Source organism: Pongo abelii, chromosome 15, assembly GCF_028885655.2.
Source record: "Pongo abelii isolate AG06213 chromosome 15, NHGRI_mPonAbe1-v2.0_pri, whole genome shotgun sequence".
Lineage (NCBI taxonomy): Eukaryota > Metazoa > Chordata > Mammalia > Primates > Hominidae > Pongo > Pongo abelii.
In genome coordinates this window covers 51325326-51337957 of record NC_072000.2, presented here as the reverse complement: position 1 = coordinate 51337957, position 12632 = coordinate 51325326, and the positions used below count along the sequence as shown (strand labels likewise).

The window sequence follows — 12632 nt, the reverse complement described above, 5'->3', positions numbered from 1 at the left end:
GATTGTAACCCCTGTTTTTTTGTTTGTTTGTTTTCCATTTGCTTGGTAGATCTTCCTCCATCCCTTTATTTTGAGCCTATGTGTGTTTCTGCATGTGAGATGGGTCTCCTGAATACAGCACACTGATGGGTCTTCACTCTTTATCCCATTTGCCAGTCTGTGTCTTTTAATCGGAGCATTTAGCCCATTTACCTTTAAGGTTAATATTGTTACGTATGAATTTGATCCTGTCATTATGATGTTAACTGGTTATTTTGCTCATTAGTTGATGAAGTTTCTTCCTAGCATCAATGGTTTTTACAATTTGGCATGTTTTTGCAGTGGCTAGTACCAGTTGTTCCTTTCCATGTTTAGAGCTTCCTTCAGGAGCTCTTGTAAGGCAGGCCTGGTGGTGACAACATCTCTCAGCATTTGCTTGTCTGTAAAGGATTTTATTTCTCCTTCACTTATGAAGCTTAGTTTGGCTGGATATGAAATTCTAGGTTGAAAATTATTTTCTTTAAGAATGTTGAATATTGGCCCCCACTCTCTTCTGGCTTGTAGAGTTTCTGCCGAGAGATCCGCTGTTAGTCTGATGGGCTTCCCTTTGTGGGTAACCGACCTTTCTTTCTGGCTGCCCTTAATATTTTTTCCTTCATTTCAACTTTGGTGAATCTGACAATTATGTGTCTTGGAGTTGCTCTTCTCGAGGAGTATCTTTGTGGCATTCTCTGTATTTCCTGAATTTGAAAGTTGGCCTGCCTTGCTAGGTTGGAGAAGTTCTCCTGGATAACATTCTGCAGAGTGTTTTCCAACTTGGTTCCATTCTCTTCGCCACTTTAAGGTACACCAATCAGACGCAGATTTGGTCTTTTCACATAGTCCTATATTTCTTGGAGGCTTTGTTCATTTCTTTTTACTCTTTTTTCTCTAAACTTCTCACTTCATTTCATCCATTTGATCTTCAATCACTGATACCCTTTCTTCCACTTGATCGAATCGGCTACTGAAGCTTCTGCATGCATCACGTAGTTCTCCTGCCATGGTTTTCAGCTCCATCAGGTCATTTAAGATCTTCTCTATGCTGTTTATACTAGTTAGCCATTCATCTAATCTTTTTTCAAGGTTTTTAGCTTCTTTGCGATGGGTTCAAACATCTGCCTTTAGCTCGGAGAAGTTTGTTATTACCGATCGTCTGAAGCCTTCTTCACTCAACTCATCAAAGTCATTCTCTGTCCAGCTTTGTTCCATCGCTGGCGAGGAGGTGAGTTCCTTTGGAGGAGAAGAGGTGCTCTGATTTTTAGAATTTTCAGTTTTTCTGCTCTGTTTTTTCCCTATCTTTGTGGTTTTATCTACCTTTGGTCTTTGTTGATGGTGACATACAGATGGGGTTTTCGTGTGGATGTTGTTTCTGTTTGTTAGCTTTCCTTCTAACAGTCAGGACCCTCAGCTGCAGGTCTGTTGGAGTTTGCTGTAGGTCCACTCCAGACCCTGTTTGACTGGTATCGCCAGCAGCGGCTGCAGAACAGCAAACATGGCAGAACGGCAAATGTTGCTGCCTGATCCTTCCTCTGGAAGCTTTGTCTCAGAGGGGCACCCAGCTGTATGAGATGTCAGTTGGCCCCCACTGAGAGGTGTCTCCCGGTTAGGCTACTCGGGGGTCAGGGACCCACTTGAGGGGGCAGTCTGTCTGTTCTCAGATCTCAAACTCCATGCTGGGAGAACCACTTCTCTCTTCAAAGCTGTGAGACAGGGATGTTTAAGTCTGCAGAAGTTTCTGCTGCCTTTTGTTCAGCTATGCCCTGCCCCAGATGTAGAGTCTACAGAGGCAGGCAGACCTCCTTGAGCTGCTGTGGGCTCCACCCAGTTGGAGCTTCCTGGCTGCTTTGTTTACCTACTCAAGCCTTAGCAATGGCAGACGCCCCTCTCCCAGCCTTGCTGCCACCTTGGAGTTCAATCTCAGACTGCTGTGCTAGCAGTGAGCAAGGCTCCGTGGGCGTGGGACCCTCCAAGCCAGGCATGGGATATAATCTCCTGGTGTCCCATTTGCTAAGACCATTGGAAAAGCGCAATATTAGGGTGGGAGTGTCCCGATTTTCCAGGTACCATTCTGTCACTGCTTCCCTTGGTTAGGAAAGGGAATTCCCCGACCCCTTACACTTCCCAGATGAGGTGATGCCCCACCCTGCTTCTGCTCACACTCTGTGGGCTGCACCCACTGTCTGACAAGACCCGGTGAGATGAACCCAGTACCTCAGTTGGAAATGCAGAAATCACCCGTCTTCTGCATTGCTCACGCTGGGAGCTGTAGACTGGAGGTGTTTCTATTCGGCCATCTTGGAATGACTGTAATCCAGTATATTTTTCTTCAGCTTTGTCACGTTTAATCTTACGAATCCTCTGCTTCATCAATGGATTATACCCTAAATTTCAATTTTTCATAATCTACCTCTTTGCCACTTTGTATATCATCTCCTTCTAAATACCCATCTCTCCTCTCCACAGAAAACCACAGCTTTTTTATGTTAATTTCATTTTTATTACATCCAAGGCTTACTACTCTAAAACTTGCCTACTTCGAATCCAAAGAATTTAACCTTTTCTTTAACAAGTTCTTTATTTTTTCTATAGTCCACCAGCACTCTTATTGTTACTTTATATGTTGAATAGATAGCATGTCAATGTTTTCAATTGTTTGTAATTAATCTTTTGGAAATTTTGTGCCCCCCCTTTCCTACCTCCAGCAGATTTTGAAACCCCTCAAGGCTATGCATTTTTTCCTGCATTTTTTCTACAGCGTCTTAGTTCCCTGTGCAAAATGACTGCTCATTAAACTTTTGCAATGTAACTAATTACGTTGTTTTGCTGAAATGGCATGATACCTATGAGGCATGAGGCTGTATGGCAGTTTTTAGATACACAGTGAAGACAGGAAAATGGAGAGTAAGAACAATAACTCAAAATCAAAGGGGTTGAAGAAAATCAGCAAGTATTTATCATATTTTAATCCCCTACCGAAGTGAGAAGAACTAAAGGCACAGAAGATAAGGTTTAAAGTTAGCATTAAATGAAAATTGTTCTAAAAATAAAGTTATGCTTATAGAAATTTATATTGCTTTTGTTTTTTTACAACTTGAGTAAGACAACAAACCTAGATCTGAGATTGACCAATAATAGTTGGATTATACAATTTAATTTTTCTTTTTGTTAGACATATTGGCCTGTATGTATACTGGGCATGTAAATATGGATACTAATGATATTTTCCAGAAAAACAAGTATAGAATAAATATGTCCAAATTATTTGGCTCATTTACAAAAGATGAGCTCCAGCATCAGGCACACTTTTTTGCAGTAACTCTTAGAACTATTCACACAGGTTTTCAAAATTAAATGGTCAAAAATCCCAAGCTGATTAAAATGTAGTAGGTATAAAATAAAGACTGATGAACATGCTCTGGGACAGAGACGTTGAAATAATTTGTGTTTTCTGTTTAAAGGAAAATGCTACAAAATATTGTTTATATCTTTGAAGTAAATACAGTGGGAGTTAATTTTCTTGATGTTTCAGAAACATGCATTACCTAGAATAATCTTGTAAATATAGGTAAATAGAGTATCATTGGCTGATTGAGTGGAAACTAACTAAAGAGCAAATCAAGTTTTCCACATGGTAATAGGTAATAGATTACCCATTGTGAGCCAGGTTCTTTTGGGAGGGGCAGCTGTGGGTAAAATATAACTTTACTTATGTTGTACACATAAATCACACATAAATGATAAATCACAGCAAATAATTCCTGAACATTTCATAGAAACACAAAATTAATTACATTGTAAACTCTAAATCCATTGTTCTGGAGGTTAGAAAATGGTAGATGTGAATTGTAATTAGAATAATCAGGAAAAGTTTTATGAGGTAACTAAAAATTGAGATCTGCATAGTTGTGAGGATTGGACAAGTAAGATGTCATTAGATGGTTTAATGGAAAAGGAAACTGTAAAATGTAGTTATAGAATCAGAAAAATGAGTTAAAAGTTAATATTCTATTTTTTAAGGCCTGACATTAGAAAATGGCAGATTTAGGGAGAGCAAGTTATTTAAAATATCATGAGTACAACAGTTTGGAATAGAAGAAAGATGAGGCCAGATTAAGGAGGATTTTAAAGGTCAAGCTAAAGCATTTTGAGTTTATTTGGCAAGTTATTCCCATCACCTGCCATTGAAGATTTTTAAGGAGTGAAGACGTTAAGTGGATTTTAGGAAGATAAAGCTGGCAGCAGTATTCTGTATAGAGATCAAACAAAGTGATAAGGGCTTTGATTAAGATGGAAGTTGTAGGCTAAGCAGTTACGAAAAAGAAAATTAACTGTTACTAAGTGTTTTTTTTTCTAAGAGGCACTATATATGAAAGTATTTTTATTAATGATGACTAGTTGAACCCTCTGAAGAACTAGGAAGTAGATACTATTTTTCTAATTTTATAAAAATTTTAAAAAAATTTAAAAAAACAGGTTTGGAAAGGTTAAGTAAGCAACCAAGTAAATGCTTAGAAATAAATTAAGCCAGAATTTAAGATAAACCCTATATTTGACTTCAAAATTAAAGCTCTTACAAGTATAACACACTGAAAAAAAATCTTTGAAATATAAGTAAATGATTAGTTGTAGGGATAAGGTCAGGTTTAAAGAAAATTGAGTCAAAGCTCACACTTGGATAAGTAATGAGTTTTATATTTAATCTCTCTTAACATCTAATAATTTAGTTTGGTTATAAATTTTAGAAGGCATACCATTACAAATACAAGATTGGAACAGAAAAGATCACATATTTCTAATTCTAAATAATAACATTCATCCGTTTGAGAAAGAAATGTACAGAAAACCACAGAAGCAAATCCAGTCTGTGTTTTTCTTGCTCTTGTATAATACTCCTAAATTGATCTGTCACAGAATTTGAAATCATTTTGATGTTTCATTTCAAAATGTTAGTGGCTGCCTTCATTGATGACAACCGCATTTGGCAAACTCTATACTGAAAAAAAGATATTCATGCTGTGATTTAAATCACCAACAGGATAAAAATAGATATGAAAATCTTAATAATTTGAGCATCCAGGAATATCAGGAGCCCTGCCCAGATTTAAAATTGAGGTATTAATATCACATGTGTCTTATGGTCTGGCAATCTTGCTTATATAGAACAGAGTGAATAACCAGAAATCGAGGGAAAAAATCTGAACGGCCAAAGTTTATCTCACAACATGTAAGCATTTAAGGTCAGGTACATTATTCATGAGAACTCAGGACTTCTCTTAAATGAGATTTATTCTTTCACTCTTATTTAGATGTATATTTAATCATCTTTACCATCAAAGGTAATTAGTGGGAAATCCTGGGGGAAATGTTGGTGTATTATATTTAAACTACATAGTCATAACATTAAAGATGATGTTCCTATCATTGACACCTATTTTCAAGAAAAGTATGGCATATTATTATTAGACACTGCTTAAAAAGTCAAGTAGGTTTATAGCAACGATATTTTCCTATCCCAAATATGTAAAATTAAGAGAAAGTGTTGACATTTTAAGTGGGAATTCTTCACTAACAGGAAATTTTATTTATATGGAATACCTTATTATCCTTTGATGGCTTATTATAAGGTTTTTAGTTAATGAGTATAATATTTAAAAATGAATTTGTTAAGAAACAGTTAATGTGTTCAAAAAATTGGTCATAGGTTTTCTTTCAGCTACATCGAGGTATTATTCTTATGCCATACAATTCACCCATTTCAGGCCAACATTGAATGTTATTTAGTAGATTCACAAAGTTGTGCAGCTATGACCAAAATCTAATTTTAGAACATTTTCACCTCCTGTCCCCTCAAAAAAGAAACCCCCTATCCATTAGCAGTCACTCACCATCTTCCTCTTGACAGCCCCACAGCCCAGCCCTAGCCGACCCCTGACTTACTGTCTCTATAAGGTCTCCTTTTTCTGGAGGTCTATATAAACGTAACCATATACTATGTGGTCTTTTGTGACTTGCTTCTTTCATTTAGCTTAATACTTTCAAGGTTCACTGATGCTGTATCATGTATTAGTAGTTCATTCCTTTTTATTACCAAAAATATTTCATTGTATGGATATGCCACATTTAAAAAATTTATTTATAAGTTAATAGTTTTTTTTCACCTTTTAGGTGGTATAAATAGTGATGATATGAATGTTTGTTAATGAGTTTATGTATGCATATATGCTTTCATTTCTCTTGGATATATACCTAGGATCACAGATATTTTTAAAGTGATATATTGAGATTTATATACTTTACCCTTTACTGATCTTAACTGTCACAATTTTTCCCAAAGCTCATTGAATGAATTAGTGTTGCTATATTTAAATAAAACAATTAAAAATCTCTCCCACCCTTTCTTCTTTTCATAACTCTCCAAATGATCAAAGATAATAGCCTAGTTTATGTCATTCCATATTCTATACTGTTCTTGTATGCTTATAAACATATAAAACACATATATGAACTTATACAAGTGCAAAATGTATTGTATACACATATGAGGTTTGTTATATGATTTTTAAAAATGGGATAATACTGGTATTTGCATTGTTCTGCAATACAAATTTTTTTTATCATTTAAAAACCTACCATGAGTTTTCCTCTAGGCCAAAAGAGATAGCTCTGACTCATTCTTCCTAGTGACACAGCATTCCATAAAATTATAACAAAAAGTATAATAAAATGATATAAACATTTGCCTATCATTGGATAGTCAAATTTAATTATTTTCCCTCCAGCTTTTTGCAGCTACAAAGCTACGATAATCATTTTTTACGTATGTTTTTATAAGTAATACAATAATTTCTATAGGCTAGATTCCCCAAATTAGGATGACTGAATCAATAGTAATCCTTAAATTTACTATATATTGCTAAATTCATTTTCACAATGGTGGGTAGCAATTCATACTCTAACCAATAATTCATGAGAGTAACTGTTTCAGTCTCTCCACCAGCACTGCATATAGTAAATCTTTTTAAGTTTGCCAATTTTATGTGTATTTCGTTGTTGATTTAATTTGCATTTCTCTGACTACAAATGAGAGGGAATATCTTTTCATATGTTGATTAGCAATTTAAATTTCCTCTTCTGTGAATTGCTAATTCTTTTCCTTTGCCCTTTTCCTATCAAATTTGTTTGTTTTCTTCTTACAATTTATTGGAGCTCTTTACCTATTAGGGATATTAACATTTGCTTATCATTTGTGTTGCAAATATTTTATCACTTGATTTTTGACTTCTTTTTGTTCTTTGCCATTATTGTTTATAATGTATGCAAATATATCTATTCTTTTTTCCCCCAGTCATTGTGGTTTGCTCAGGAACACTTTTTCTGCCTGCTGGTGGTAGAATATTTTCATATGATTTTTAAAGCATTTCTTAAGTGCATTTCAACTAATGCTTATACAACTAATGTTTATACAAAGGACATAATGTTTCTAAGGTATTCAGTAATATTCCCGATGTTAATGCAATATCCAACTTTTTTTGCTTAGTTCCTTTTCTAAATATCAGATGCTTTATATAATTTGAGAGTATTTTATAAAATGAAATTATATACATTTTATTTTTGTAAACATATTTCAAAATAATCATTGAAAGATTACAGTATATGTTGTAAATGTTTTCTTCAAAAAAGATTACTTATAATGTTATCAGATATGAAATGAAAAATAATGCGAATAGATATTTTTATCAAAAAGGTAGGAATACTGATTTATATGATGTTATAAATCATCTCAGTTTATAAACCTAGAAACTTAGAATTTATAAATCAATATAGAAACTATCTTGGTGTTTATTATTTTCTGATTCCCTTTCAGTAACAATGAGAATCTCTTATTCTTACAGTTGGAAAATCACTATGACTATGGAAAATTTAAAATTCATATAATACCTCTTAATGACTACATTTTGGGGATGAGAGAATTTCAGAGATATTCCATACAGGAAACTACTTTTTGCCTTACCATCCTCAAACTATTTAACTGGTTCTGTGCTTCCCTTACTCTTATTCGGAATATAAAAATGTGCCTGGGGTAAGGAGATTAATTATTATAATGTTAATATTTTATGAGAAAATATATTAAATCATGTCTTGAATATAATTCATGACTGGAAAGTCAGTACATTAAGTTAGATGACTAAAAGAGATTGATACTTCCAAATAACTTGAGTCTGCATTTGAGACTTTAAGTAGTACTTTAGGTTTTAAAATTTTACACTAAAACTTAAAAATTATTTCAGTGCATTAGAAAGATCAGCATTTGAAAATTGCTTATGTTTATTTTTAAAAATATCATAATTGTTGCTTAATAATAAACTATCTTCAACAAAACTTCCTATAACACAATCCCATGTCCTAGCAGGGAATCCTGGCTTGCAGTTTTAAAGTTTGAGAGAAAAATAAAAGTATCATTTATTTTTCAAGTGTATTTCAATTTGTAAAATTATTATTATCTTATAGAACTCCTTTTTCACCTCGTTTTATTAGTATGTTTTTAAAGAAGTTTTGCAAGTCAAAGGACATTTTTAAATTCCTTTTGTGTTGTCAACTAGGTGTAGAATATATTCCCTGCTTTTGATGAATTTGTAATAAGGTTCGAGACATAAAATGTACATTCAGGACAGTATTAATCAGAAAAATATAAGACAAAATTTAAGAAGTGGTTAGGTAGTGCAGTATCAAACTAAGCAAAATGGGAATACAGAAGAGGGTATATTATTTGAAGTTTGAAAGTCATTGGAAACCTAAAGCAAGTGTATGATTTGTATTATTTATTTGTTTACATAAGGGGTGGTTTACAGAGAGGGTATTGACAGAGCAAAAGGAGGAAAGAAGAAATAAATATAAGCTGTGCTAGAAGGAAGTTTAATGAGTTTGAATTATATACAATATAAACAAAACTATTTCAATAAACAACACATTCTTACATGTGGATACTGTTTAAAATAGAAAAGTCTAACTTTCTAAATTTCTCTTTGAATGCCCAAACATAAAAATCTTACACACACACACACACACACACACACACACACACACACACACAAAAACAATAAGTAGACCTAGAAAATACTAATTCAGATACAGGTCTCTGATGAACTTTCTTTTCATAAGAGAGGATTTTGTAACCTATGTTAAATCTCTCCCTCCATTCACAAATATTTAGTGCTCTCTTTCTCTTAATCTGCTTTTTTTTTTATTCAAAGCATTGTTTTTCTGCAGTACACAATAAGTTATGTAATTATTTGTTATTTTCTCTTCCCCTGGAATGCAGATTTTCTAAGAGTAAAGTCTTTGTTTCACCACTGGATTATATCACTCATAATAATATTAAGCTCATGGCAAGAATGAGTAACTGTTGAATGCATTATTGAATGATTGAATTCACTATTTATTGAATGATATTGAAAAAGTAAGGTTATCATTTGAGAAAAAAATGAAAAAAGAATATGTCTTTTGCCTTCATATTTCAGCATAAATGTCAGAATTATTGAAGAGTTATTTTTTAAAAGGAAGGCTGAATAAGGAATAACATTTTAGGCATTAAATAATAGAAAATATCACAAAGAAAGTTCTGTTGAAATGATTACCTAAATGTCTAAAAGCCTGTATATACAAAAATATTATAAACCTATTAAAAACTAAGTGCCCAGTTATATGCTACAAATATATAAATGGGATAATATTCTTAATATAAAATTAGCTCACAAATCATGATGAAAAATATTCAACTTATCTAAATGATTAATCTAAAAACTAGACAAAAAGTTATTAAACTTCCTAAAAGAAAAGCAGATGACCACTATATTGATGGGAAAAAATCATATTTTATTTATAATTAAATGAAATGCAAAATAAAATGCTAGAGAGCATCATTTTTCATCTATCACTATGACACTATGCAAACATCTTTTTGTTGGCTGGTGATGTTGGGACCGGGGGAGTGGTTGGAGGACTGCAGAGTGGAGGGTGGTGGTAAGAGGATGAAAACCCTGAGTTCTCATACATTGCTGTGAGAAGGAGTTATAATGATTACTACATTTTTGAAAAGCAGTTAGGAAATAGTGTCAATCTTAAAAAATATTCTTTCTCTTTAAGTACTTCCATTTCCAGAATTTTTTTTAAGGAAGTTTTCAGAGAAGTGGACAAAATTATATGTACAAAGATCTTAATCTCTGTATTATTTTTTGTTCCTAAGGTTCTAAAAATTGTTTAAAATTCAGAGAGGAATTAAATAAATGATATCACCATAATATGGATATGTCATTGTTTTAAATTGAAGTTATCAGAGGATTTTTACTGTCATTGGAAATATTTAATGATATATCACTAAGTGGGTAAAACTGTATTGCAAAACTATATATCCAGCATGTTTTCTATCTACCTATGTAAATAGATATATATCTAGGCATAAAACTCCAAATTGTATAGTAGTATTTATCTCTAATAATGTTATTATTCATTAATTTTTACATTTATTTTTATAATTTTTGTAGTATCAAAATTGTTCTGCATTTTATATTATTATGCTTATAATCTAGAAAAGAAGTAATAAGTATTATTTAAAATTCATGCAATGTATTTAGGAGTGCATGTATGGCATAAAAATGGTGGAAGTCACTTGCTGATTTTTTGAGGTATAAATTTAGGTTAAATTTTTTAAAGTCAGAAAGCAAGTTAACATGACTTTTCTCCAAGCATATGTTATTATTATATGAACTCTCTAATTATGTGCTTTCTAGTAAAACTCTTTCATTTTGAACTCAAAGTTTTACACTAATGACAATGTAAGACCTGAATAAATATAAAATGTGATGGTATTCTTTAGAATAGATGATGTCATTTAGATACTATTTATGAAAATTAGGTACAATAAATGGAGTTATATATCTTAGATCCTAATAACGAGTGACATAAAATTGCCATCGACTAGCAGTATTTCATGTTCTTGCCCCTGCAAAGCATAACCTTGCAAGCACAAGACTAATGCAGAATTTTAATTCTCTCTTGCTTTCAACTGTAGGCAAAGTAATCCAATTTTATTACACTGTATGATTATTCAATTCTATTCTCTAATCTAGATGGTAGTAGAAATATTTAATTTGTAAATATATTTTGTTAAAGTTAGTGTTTACTGGGTCTATACAATCATTTATTTCTTTCAGTTCCAGATTAATGTAGCATAACTTTCTTTTTTATTATTATTATTTGTTTTGTTTTGTTTAGATGGTTTGGTTTTGTTGCCCAGGGTAGAGTGCAATAGTGTGGTCTCAGCTCACTGCAACCTCAGGCTTCTGGGTTCAAGCAATTCTCCTGCCTCAGCCTCCTGGGTAGCTGGGATTACAGGCATGATCCACCACTCCTGGCTAATTTTTTTGTATTTTTAGTACAGACGGGGTTTCACCATGTTGGCCAGGCTGGTCTCGAACTCCTGACCTCAGGTGATCCACCCTCCTCAACCTCCCAAAGTGCTGGGATTATAGGCGTGAGCCACCGCACCCGGCCATATCTTTCTTTTTAGAAAGTGTGTGGCTAACATAGGGTACTTTACTTTGATATTTTTAGGGAAAAATAATAAAATTTATACTTCAAGAACACTTTGCCTTTGGAAAAATACATTTTTACTTCCCCAGATAGATACTAAGAACATCACTTTAGTAATAGATAATCTTATTTAGAGTCACCTGAAGTAAGGTTTGGAGAAAGGCCAAAAGAGGTATTAGCCAAGTAAGGAAATTAACTAAAGCAGAGAAAACTGAATTTCGGAAGGGAGGTAAGAGGTCAAGAAACATATGTTGGCAATTGTTGCTCTTGTGTAGATGAGATTTGTTTTGATTTTGGCAAATTGTGGAAGAAAAAGAGTAGTACAGTTTTTAGAATGGCTTGCCCATAGAAACCTCTGGTAGTTTATGGCCTATCATTCTGTAGTTTTATTTTGTGATGGTGTTACTCAAAATTAGAAAATTGACATTTGGTTACCTGTGAAACAGTATTTTTGGTCATTCTAACATCAAATTTATTATTACTTTATAGGAAAATAGAAACAAATTGTGACTTTAAAGATATTTCCTGGATGCTGTTAAAGGGTTTGTTGTACGTTAGTCTTTTTTGAGCATTTTGGTTACATGAACTCTTAATTGGTTTCATACTCTTTTTTGGTACAGCCAGAGACAAATACTTTTAGAGATAGCAATCTATAGGAAAGATTTAAATTGTTCAGAAAATTCCAAAAACTTATCATACCCTGAAACAAGATGGAAGATTGCTCTTGCAAAGACAAAGAATACAACTTCCTGTGAAATTACTCAAAAGAGTTAATGGATTACTTAATCCCAGTGTATTTTAACTGTTTATTATAAAATAAAGAATAATTAAGATAGCTCAGTTATATTTGCATTACTCTGCCAATGTTAACAGTAGTTGGCTAATAAACAGATTTTATTCACTACTGTCAGTCTTTTACTTGATGACAGATGATTAGTCTATGGAACACATTTATTTGTAACAGTTCTAACAATGTAGATTAAGGTTTCTGCTCATTACTATTTTCTATTACTATTTACTAA

At 32.9% G+C, this 12632-nt stretch overlaps 1 protein-coding gene across 1 annotated transcript in view; it reads left to right on the top strand.

The window, feature by feature from the left end:
• Positions 1 to 12632, top strand: part of MDGA2 (MAM domain containing glycosylphosphatidylinositol anchor 2) — an 825106-nt gene that overhangs the window by 298594 nt on the left and 513880 nt on the right. The window lies entirely within an intron of this gene.